Below are 12,219 nucleotides of genomic sequence, written 5' to 3'. Positions count from 1 at the left end.
AATAAGACATCTTTTCAAAAAGACACATTCAAATATTAGCCAGATTATACCCAAGCCATGAACCACTTCTTTGGGGAACTAATTTTTTTTTTTCATCTGAATGCAGGCCTTAGGATGATCCTGGTGGTAAGAATAATCCCTTGCATAGGTGGCTTAAGTACTCATTTGAATAAGAAGACAAATTTATAAAAATAAAAACATAGAATAACTTTTAAAGAAATAAGGGAGGGAGCATGGCAAGATGGCTCATCAGGTAAAGGCACTTGATACACAAGCTTAAGAGTCCACATAAAGATGAAAAGAGAACATCAACTCCACAAAAGTTGTCCTCTGAACTCCCTATGTGCACTGTGGTACACACCCACTGATACATAGAAATTAATTACTTAATTCAAAAAAAATAAGAGAGGGTTGGAGAGATTGCTCAGTGGTTAAGGACACTGACTGTTCTTGCAGAAGACCCGGGTTCGAATCCCAGCACCCACATGGCAGCTAACAACTGTCCGTAACTTCAGTTCCAGGGGATCTGACAGCTTCTTCTGTGTTCCGCAGGCATTGCACAACACGGGTGTACTTACCTACACGCAGGCAATACACACAAACACATATAATAAAAATAATAAATAAATAAATATATTTAAAAAATAAAAGAAATAAGAAAGTCAGTCAGGGTGGCACATACCTTTTATCCCAGCACTCAGAAGCTAGAGGCATATGAATCTCTGAGTTTCAGGCCAGTCTGGTCTACATAGCAAATTCCAAGCCAGCTGTGGCTACAGGAGACCCTGTCTCAAAAAACCAATAAAAAGGATTGGAGAGATGGCTCAGCAGTTAAGAGCACTGGCTGCTCTTGAAGAGGGCCTGGGCTCAGTTCCCAGCACCCACATAGTGGCTAACAACCATTCAGAACTCCAGTTCCAGGGAATCCAATGCTCTCCCTGACCTCTGCAGGCATTGCATGACATGGGTGCACTTACATACATGCAGGCAATATACTCAAATACATAAAATAAAAAATAATAAAATAATTTTTAAAAAACAGAACATATAAAGAAAGAAGAGACAGCTTACTTACTGTGAATTCCCTAAGGATAGATGAGCTTTTATTTGTCTTCATGTCACTGAACCCTATAATTTATTTATGGTTATTGTTAGCAATAAATATTTGCTAAATGGTAAATTTCCTGAGTATAAAAAGAAACTTTAAGAGTAGGAGAATTTGACCATGACTTGACCAAATAGCACAAGCGGGCATGGCCTGTGAGTTAGTGCAATGAATACAGAATTGAAAAATATATTTATCTGAATACATTTTCTAAGAACTTAGAAAAATGGGAAATAAGGCAATAGAATGACCAGAGCACATCACTGTACAGTGACAGATACCAATTTTCTATACTCTCAATGAAAATTCACTTCTTAGGAATTGGTTTATTGGATTACATGTGGAGTTAGAAAAGTGACTTAAACTGTCAGAGGAATGACCAAGAGGGATCATCTTTCTCATTCTAAAGATGCCAGAAAGTTTAGCAGGCCCCCAAGCTCCTGAGGTATAGAATGAGGGAAATGTTTAAGAAGAGACAGTTGGGGCTACGAATATAACTAAGTTGGTAGAGTGCTTATGTAGCTGGGCCTGATTCCCAATATTGCATAAACCTGGTGTGATGGTACATCTACACTAGGGAGACAAAGGAAAGGGGATCAGAAGTTCAAGGACATCCTTAGCTATAGTGGGTTCAAAGCCAGCCTAGGATACATGAGCCTGTCAGAGAGAGGAGGAGGCAGACACAGACACAGAAAGAAATAGAGAGTTGTGTTACAGTGCTCAAAAAATGCAGAGTTGGAAAAATCACTTATATAATGTTTTAAAACAGGAAAGATGTTCATGAATTTATGACATTCAACTGAATAGCTATCATGGTGACAGAGAAACTTCAGTCCAGGAATGATTCACAAGAATAGTAAATACAGAAATTAACATGTTTAGTGCCCATTTTGTACCTGGCACTCTTCTGGGCAATTTGCTGTTTCATCTCAGTCCATTGTCTCAGTTCTGCTAGGTGGGCGTGTACAATGTGATCCTCCTCTCCAGATTAGGCTCCCAAAGATTTGCCCAAGATGACCCAACCAGAAAGTAACCCAGCCCAACTTTGCATCAGCAGCTTGTGATGGGTGTTCAATACTCATATTTCCATTAGCAGTAACTGAAGGAACATGGGATTCAGGAAGCACCAGTGTGACTTACCAAAGAGGCAAAGTATCTTTCACTATGAAAAGCTCAGGGTCTGCTTTTTCTAAATCCATGAGAAAATCTTAGCTGTACCTAGAAGAAAGGAGAAATGGTCTACCTCCTAAAGGATCTGCTAAGAGCTGAATACAGTTTATTGCCACCAAGACCCATCTTGAGGCTTAATTCTTCACTTGGTGGTGTAGGGAGGAGGGACTTAATGGAGGTGTTTGTGCCATGTAGCAGTAGCCCTCATGAACAGACTGATGCCTTTTACACATGAGAGACGGCTCATTCTTGGAGGAAGTAGTTAGTCACCGTGAGGACAGGCCATTCTAAAGCAAGCTACTCTGGGTTTTCTCTCTTTTCCAGATACCCTCTTGTCCTTCTGTTTCTCTGCCATGTTTGAAAACTAGATTTTATGGGGCTAGAGAGATGGCTCAGTGGTTAAGAGTACTGACTGCTCTTGCAGAGGACCCAGGTTCAATTATCAGCACCCACATGGTGGCTATGAACCGTCCTTATCTCCAGTTCCAGGGGAATCTGAAGCCCTCTTCTGACCTCCGTGGCATTGCACAATATGGGTGCACTCACTTACATGAAGGCAATACACTCATATACATAAAATAAATAAAAAATTTTTTTGTCTTTTTGAGACAGGGTCTCCCTGCAGCCCCAGCTGTCTTGGAACTCACTATGTAGACCAGGCTGGCCTTGAACTCACAGAGATCCGCCTGCCTCTGCCTCCCAAGTGCTGGGATTAAAGGCATGCACCACCATACCTGGCTAATATGATATTTTTTAACAAATAATTTGGACTGGCTAAAATTTAATTTCTTTACTAGTAAACACAGACAGCAACAACAACAACAATATCAGACTTGGAGGATTTTTGTGAACATAAAATGCCCTGATGTTTGCAAAGACAACTGCTAAATTGTCAGTGCTAGTCAACCTTCACCGCTCCTGTCCAGTCCCTAGTGTGTGACCTTTCCAACTATAAAATGGCAATAGAGATGGGGAGGTTAAGCTCAATTATCCCTTCAAGGCTTCCATTCTCTGTTTACATAAACCATTACTTTCCTTTCAAAACTGCATAAATGTATAGTGTAATACACAAGGGGTTAAAGTTTGTAAGAACACAGTACCCCCATACCCAGTGAGTAGACAGAAACCAAACTAAGGAGATATGCAAAGCTGCACACGAAACCCACACATGCAGATCTGCCAGTCATAAGAAACACTGTAATTTAACAGCAATGGAATAGCATTTTGGAAAGAAATGTCACTCTGCAGGCTCAGCCCAATCACCCCACTTAAAAGGGTATAGGTCAGCAATACCAGAGTACTACACCAGTGCTACCCTCTGTTTTATTGGCAGGCTGCTGCTGGTTTTTTAAAGCTCAGTACAAATGTCTATACTTCCCCTGTGAAGCCTTTCCCCAGACTGCTCTCAGAGTGTTATGTACATATAATACACTCCTTTGCCATTTATAGACGGTTGTTTTCTATGTCCACCTACCCACTAGATTGCTAGATCCTTAAGACCTAGGATAGTATTTTATTCAACTTTACAGCCTAGCAAACACATGACCTGGCACACAAAAGATGCTCAGTGATGCTAGTTTGTGAATTCATTAAGTGATATTGAAAGTACAAAGTACATGATGCTTTGTCTGGCTGCCTTTTAAATTAACAGAAGACGTCCAATGTTAAATGGTATCTGACACTAGCTTGCTAAAATGTCTCTTAAAATATCTACAAAATTGAAGGAGATAAAAATAAAAACAACATCTTAAAAACAAAGGTATTTCATTAACTGCCAGGCTAATGGAATCGTGCTGAAGAAAGCAACTGAAAAAAACATTGTGTTAGTCTCCTTCATAGAAAATTCATTGGAAAAGAGGTACAAAGACCATTAAATTTCTCCAGAATTGTCTGGATGCCTTGGAGAGAAATGCAAGATCTGTCCCAACCCAGAAACTGGATGGTTGCCCTTTTTGGTTAACTTGTGATTTTTAGTTTGTCAGAATATTGTTATTTACTAGAGGCTGGAGAGATGGCTCAGTGGTTAAGAACACTAGCTGCTCTTCCAAAGACCCAGATTCGGTTCCCAGCATTCACAGGGTGGCTAATAACCATATGTAACTCCAGTTTCAGGAGATCTGACACCCTCCTCTGACCTGTGCAGGCACTGCATGAGCATACTTACATGCAGGCAGTTCACTCATATGCAAAAAATACAAATAATAAAAATATTTTTAAAAGAATATTATTTACCTTTCCTAATTTATGAATGTCCAACTTATGAATTTTGAGTACAGAAAACTAAAGCAGTGGAATGAAAACCATGATTGAAAAAAATCATGAATTGTAAAATTATACACGTATACATACTTAAAGAGCCTGCAAGTTCTCCAAGAAAAAATACACACACACACACACACACACACACACACACACACACACACACACATCTGTACTTAAGTGCATTCTCAGAGGAAATCTTAATAGAAATATAAAGAAAAACTCTACAGGTTAAAGAAATGCCTATGGGACTAGAAAGATAGATGGCTCAGTGGTTAAGAATACTACTTAGCTTCTCTTGCAGAGGACCAGGGTTTGATTCCCAGCATCCATATTGAGCATCTCACAACCACCTGTAACTCCAGTTCCAAGGGAGCTGATGTCCTCTTCTGGCCTCAGAGAGCACCAACACCCACATGGTACATACACACATAAATAATAAACAAAATAATCCATTGTTTATAAACAGTATATAAAGAGAGAAAATCAAGATATTTCAGCCTTTTCCTTTGGATTGTTTTGAAAAGACATTAGGCAAGATGTGTAGAACTTTGAGGGGTGAAAGTTATCTTCAAGATTAGATGCTCAGCTCTTATAACTCTTAGTTACAAATGAGAGGAAACTCAGTTCAAACTAGCTTATGTGGAAATCAGTGAATATCACAAAACTTCTCAAGATATGTTTAGCTATGGCTGAGTTCGGGGCATAAGTAATGTTCTCTCTCTCTCTCTCTCTCTCTCTCTATCTATCTCTCTCTCTCTTCCTCTCTACCCTCTCTTGCTTCATCCTGTTTTGGCTTTTCTTTGTACGGTGTCCTTATTCGCTTCCATTATAAATGCAGCCTTTCCCAGTCCCAGGAAACACAGCCAAGGAAACCGCTCCAAGTCCGCATTGTTTTAGTTCGTGATTCAAATAAAAGACAGACTCCCTGTATCCAATATTTTAAAATCTCATGAAAATTCCCTGATGTCTATATTATTAATTTTTCTATAGCTATGACAACTATACAAGGGAAACAATTTAAGTGAGGAAGCATTTATTTAGTTATGATTTCAGAGCTTTTGGTCCCCCATGGAAGAGAGGTTGTGTCAGAATAGCTCCCATCAGTGTCCAGAAAGCAGAGAGAAAATGCCTGTCCTAGCATACTTCCTTCTTCCCGTTCTTCCATCCCAGGCCCCAGCTTTGTGCAGTCCATATTCAGAGTGGATCTTTCCTACTCAGTTAATTCTCTCTGGAAATTTTTTCATAGGAACATCCAGAAGTGAGCTTAACTAATCTACTGGACGTTTCTCAATCCAATCAAGTTGACAAGATTAACGTCACAGTTATTATATTCTAGTCATTATGGACAAGGGGGTTTAGCCATTACTGATCAGGTCTAGATCTGTCACCATCCCTTCAGATGGAGCACGTACCATAGTTAACAGTCCCACAAGCACCTAGTAAGACAGAGAGAGGTAGTTCCTTCGCAGAACAAAAAGAGTAGACAGAGAAAATGTCAACTGCACTCTTCCTGTACCTGCTTCATACATACTGCGCACATATACCTTTTCATGTATAATTTCCACAGAGCCTCTGACCTAATATTTGTGAAAGTAATATATAGCCCAAATCACTCTTGCTGTAAAGAGATGCAGCCCAGAATCATATCTGGCCCCAATCCATCTCCACCTCCAGGATTTCTTGGTGCTGCACACAGCTCTCATTTCAAGAATGTCTGGTTGCTTTTGGTTAAACAGCCTGCAGTTTAAGTAACCAATACAATAATGCCTTATATTCACATTATCCTGTCCATGAGGGGAAATAGGGTGTCTCTAATTAAAACACCATTTATAAAAGGCCACAAATACCACAGCACAGTGTATTTGTATCTTTGCTGACCTAAGCGTTGCACTATGGACAGATACTCCTAAATTTGTTATTTTCCAAGGCTATGCCTGAAATAAAGGCTAGGAGGGAGTCCCTTTCCCCACTCCTTAGAATCCCTCTTACTTTGGGTCTTGTTGCCTAAGAAACCTAGAAACTTTAAGTTCCCCTGGGTTGGCACCTCTCTAGCTTACTCAGATTAGGGTTCCCCTAAAACCCTAGTCACCCACTGTTTGAGCATAGTTCTGTCATTGACTATGAACTTCTTTGTCTGTCTGTCCCTTAGCAGCAGGTCTTAACTAAATAACTCCTAAATGACTCAGGCTGAGGTGTTGAGGTTGACTAATCAAGTCCTGTGCCCCTCTGAATCGCATCTGTTGGCTCTTTACTATAGAAGGAACCATTACCTTCACCACTCTAGCAGGTTCTCAGTAGGATAGTTTGGGGAAGGGCTTAAAGAATCAGGTTTCCAGGTTACCCGAATTCCTCCTGGGTCCCAGCCATACCTACCACTGTCCCCCACCTACCAACCTCTGCCAAAGCTAGCTTCAGCTCAGGTGGGATACTGGCTTTTGAGTTGCATGGAGCATCTGATTATCTGACCCACAACAGTCCAAATGGGAGAAAGGTATCTCTTAATGAAGTTACATACTACTTCCTGCCTGCTTTCAGAGGGACCAATTTATACTGAAGCCTTTTCTTTCTGTGAAAGACATGCAAGAGGCAGACCGCATCCTGAAATTTTGATGATTCCCCTAAAGCTCTAATCTCAGCAGGCATCTGATCTAAGTCTAAAGAAACAAGAGGTGACCTGTAAACCATAAGTTTCAGAAAGGAGGACAGGGCTTGTCAACACTCCTGTCTGTAGTAGGAGAGACTTTACCATTCTGTGGCACAGTTATACTCAACCAGCTCCTCATCTGAAAGTCAGTCTCTAGCAATAGTCTATATGGTTTCCCAGTTAAAAAGGACAGAAAACCAACTACATTAAATGGGGACAGATTTATTAGGTTTTGTGACACCAACTGCCTCTGTGGCTAGAGACCAATGCTCAAGACAGAATGTGTTGTGAAACTGCTGGAAAGATGGATAAGAGCCATGGAATGAAAACAACTGGAGGATGAGATGTGTGTGTTCAAAAGATTGCTATGGAGAAGGAATGAATAGAGAAAAAAATTAGGTTGGGGAAGCAGACAGAGGAAGCTAAGTCTATTGCAGCCAGGCAGAGAAGAGGCGCTGATGGCTCAGACCAGACCAGGCTGGTAGCACAGAGTGAGACAAGTGGACGGACTCTGGATTTATACCTAGGTAATGATGTATAGGGAAAAATGAATGAGAATTGGTGAGACACTGAATGGGAGAAAGATACAATTTCCTGAAGAAAACACTGACCAATAACACATGTGGTTTCAGGGATAAAGAATTAACATGTTTCATCCATGTTTACCGAGTTCCAAAACGGTCATCCAAGTGGAAACGTCTTGACAGGCAGACCTACAGTGCAATGTTCAACAGCAACATCAGAGGGAAACAGATCTGCTAAGGGGGTGCTGAGGGGCTGAATGAAATGGCCATTCCATGTGGTGACATGGGCTTTATTGGTTGCCATGCTAACAAAGGCAAAAGACAGCTTATATTTCCAGGCTTGTTGGAGCAGCATTCACAGGGAGAAAGGTGGTGAGAGCAGAAGCAGATGTGGGAATGCCCTGGTGCAATACACAGGTTTCTCTCAGGGATGGACATCAATTTCCGGACCACAGTCCTTAGACTGGAGGGCTTTTACCCTGCATGATCATGGATGGAAAAGTGGTATGCCTTGTGGAACACTGGTTTAGCCCTACTCTGCCAGCTCTGCATTTGTTATTTTAAAGAAAAGCAGCTCTTCCCAGGTACAGTAAGGAGGAGGCCGCCCAACTCATGTGGTTAACCACTTACACAGTTGGCCTCGGTGGGTTTTGATGGAGCTCTGCAGGAAGTCAACAACTTTCCTGGAAAACCAGCTTACATTGGCTCCGTGTTGGAAAAGTTAACCCTTATCTCATTAGTGATCTTGACAAGAAGAACATGAGTGAAGCATCAAAATTAATTGAAGGGACAATCAAAGAACAGAAATTAAAAAGCAATGAAGATGATTTTTCATGCCGTTCACTGCAAAGTAGAGCAGAGAGATGAGGTAGTGGCTAGAAGAGGATGCGGACTCAAGGACGAGTGCTTTAGGCTAGGAATATAGCTCATCTGGTAGAGTGGCTGCCTCATATGCATGAAGCCCTGGGTTCAGTCCCAGCACCTCATAAACCGGGCATGGATGTGCATGCCTGTAATCAGCATTTGGTAGGTGGGAGCAGGAGGATCGGAAGTTAAAGGTCTTCCTCAGCTACATAGCAAGTTCCAGGCCAGTTTGGGCTACATGAGAACTTGGGGGTGGGGGGAAGGGAGAGAGGGAGAGATTGATTCCAGAATACTTGCCTATAACCCTTTCTAGACTATTAGCTGTCTGAGAACAGATGTCTTATCTTGTGTATGATTACACACACACAGCATCCAGCACCCTACAAATGCCCAATCATTATCCCATAAATGACGGAACTGACTCACCAGGTAAAGGGACCAAGGAAAGTTCGTTTTCTTCTTTCTACTTTCTTATATCATGTAAATGTCAACAGCAGTCATATGTTGCCATAGCCATAGATGAAACAAGTAAATTTAAAATCAACAAAACAGATTCAGAGATTTGTTCAGATTTAATCTGAAAATAATAGTATAATGATATTAAAGATGCTAGCATGTGGAGTGAGGATAAAAATGTATTTGATATGCTGTGGAGGGGCTAAGAGGCAAAAAAATACAAGAAGTAAAAAGAAAAGTAAATGGGGCTGGAGAGATGGCTCAGCGGTTAAGAGCACTGACTGCTCCTGCAGAGGACCGAGTTCGATTCCCAGCACCCACATGGCCGCTACAAACCATCCTTAACTCCAGTTCCAGGGGAATCCGAAGTTCTCTTCTGACCTCCACAGCATTGCACAACACGAGTGCACTCACATACATGCAGGCAAAACACTCATACACATAAAATAAAAATAATAAAATAAAATATTTTTAAAAAAGAAAAGTAAATTGTGAATGCTTTCATTAGAAAATTGGTAAGGTTATTTGTAATCTCTGGTATTCAGTATATTTTCCAATGATCACAAACTTATCCCACAAGTACAGAGTGAAGTCTGTGGAGTGACATAAGGAAAACTCAAAGGCCTTTGGACTATTCTTGTGATGTAACTTAATGTTTTGAAACGATGATAAACATTCACTGTCTCACACAGTTTCTGTGGGCCAGTATCTTGGGAGCAGCTTAGTTAGGTGGCCCCCAGCTCTGAGGGCTGTGGTCAAGATCAGCCAGGGCTGATGCTACACTCAAATAATGGTGACTGTTGTCAGGAAAGCTCAGACCCTCACATGTGGCCTCTCCATAGATTGTCTCAGTTCTAATGACATAGTAAGTGACCTTCCTCAGAGCAAGTGACCTAAGAGAGAGCAAAGCAAAGACCAAAGTGTGTTTTATAACCTAGTAGCACAAGTCGCTCACTCTCCTTTCTGCAATATCCCACATCGGCCCTATTTAGAGTAAGAAAGGGTGCACAAGGGCATGAATACCAGGATGGGGGGTCATGGGGCCATCCAGGAAGCTAGCTACCACATGGACAATCAGGGAAAATTCAGACTAGAGCTTCAGTAGTGTTAACTTAAGTGAATGAAAGAGAAAGCAAATGAGGCACGATGAAGGAAGAACGACTGGAGGAGCTGGGGTACAGATGTGCAAAGCCCGAGGTTTAATACTGACTTTGGGTATCAATAAGACAGGAAATAGCAATAATGAAAAATAAGCATCAAATTCTAGCTGCTTACATTAAAAGACTGATGGGAAGCATGAACTCTGCTTACTTCATGTGTTTAGGTATGTACATGTGTGAATATATGAGCACATGTGTACATCTGCATGGAGGCCAGAGGACAACAAGCCTCAGGTGTCACTCTTCAGGCACGATCCACCTCTTTTTTTCTTTAAAGACAGTGTCTCTCACTGTCCTAGAGCTTGCTGAATAGGTTACACTGGCTGGCAATTGAGACACAGGGATCCACCCATCTCCTCCTCCGTAGGGCTGAGATTACAAGCATATGCCACCATGCTTGGCTTTTTTGTTTAATGTCGGTTCTGAGTACCAGGCATGATGGCATGTGCCTTTAATCCCAGCACTCAGGAGGCAGAGGCAGGTGGATCTCTGGGAGATCAAGGCCAGCCAGGTCTACACAGTGAGTTCCAGGTGGGCTGCACCTAGGGAGACCCTGTCAAAAACAAAACAAAACAAAAATATGGGTTCTGAGGATGGGACCCAAATCTCCATGCTGACAAGGCAAGCACCCGCATTTTACCTACTAAACTATCTCCCAGCCCTCTACTTTAAAGCAGAAATGGAGAACCTATCAAAGTATTCATAAGATATGAAAATAGGGTGAAAAAATATGCTGGTTATCTTAAAAGGCAAACCCAGCAAAATTTATCAAAGAAATAATTGAGCAGGGTTTTTCTCTGTTCAAAACAGAGGTTGATAGTGGGCTTATCAATGAAAATACTTTTAGGCACTTAAAAAAATATGCAAAATGTGGGCTGGAGAGATAGCAGTTAAGAACACTGACTGTGCAGAAGACCTGGGTTTGAATCCCAGCACCCACATGGCACCTAACAACTGTCTGTAACTGCAGTTCCAGGGGATCTGACAGCCTCTTCTGTCCTCTGAGGGCACTGCATGACATGGGTGCACTTACCTACATGTGGGCATAACACTCATACACATAAAATAAAAAATAAATAAACTATATATGTATATATATATAAATTTGTAAAATGTGGAGTGTATTATATGACAAGTTAATTAAAATATGCATAGACCTGAAGCCTTGTGTATTCACTGTACATGTTACATGTCCCTCCCTAGCTCCTCATCCAGCTCCTCATCCAGCTCCTCATCCCCGTACCCTGAATTGAAATGTTCTCACTTGACTCTTGTTTACATCCTAGAGTCTGTCCTGGCTGCTATGACCAAAATGCTCTGGCAGAGTTTCTGAGTGCTGGGGAGGAGGAAGGAGACAAAAGGAGAGGAAAAGTTGTGAACAGTAAGAGAAGAGTGAATTGAACACGGGGCATTGGGGTATGTGCCTTTAATCCCAGCACTAGGGAAGCAGAGGCAGGCAATTCTCTGTGAGGTCAAGGCCATCTGGGGATCCTAGACCCAGGGAGGTAGTAGATACCCTTAGGACAAAACTGAGAAAGCAGAAGCATCAGACCTCTGCTGTCCTGGTCAGCTGTATTTGCTCCCTTTCTTAGAAAGGTTACTCTGGTAACTAGGGAAATTGACTACCAGATGTCAAATGTACTCCTGGAGAGGAGTTTCTTAGGATGTGGGATTTCAGTGCTAAAACTGGGACAGTTCCAAGCAACCGAGAGTGAGTCAGCTTGCTCTGTTTCTTTTTTAAAGCATATCTGAGAACCAGGCTTACATCTGGACTCCCACCTCCTTCCTCCTTATACTTGACGATCAAGTATTTCTGCTGAAATGGATAGATCAATGCCTGTTAAATTCAAGAATAAAAAAGAAATGTACAAGCTAATCCCTAAAAGATTTTAAGGTTACCTCTTCGGCGGGGTGAGGGGGATGTTAGAGTAGCAAAAAGCCCCATAAAAAAAGAAAGAAAGAAAGAAAGAAAGAAAGAAAGAAAGAAAGAAAAGAAGGAAGGAAGGAAGGAAGGAGGGAGGGAGGGAGGGAGGG

Source organism: Nannospalax galili, unplaced genomic scaffold (genome assembly GCF_000622305.1).
Source record: "Nannospalax galili isolate Female #2095 unplaced genomic scaffold, S.galili_v1.0 scaffold622, whole genome shotgun sequence".
Taxonomy (NCBI): Eukaryota; Metazoa; Chordata; class Mammalia; order Rodentia; family Spalacidae; genus Nannospalax; species Nannospalax galili.
The sequence above is the reverse complement of the archived record's forward strand: the minus strand, read 5'-3'. Positions refer to the sequence as shown.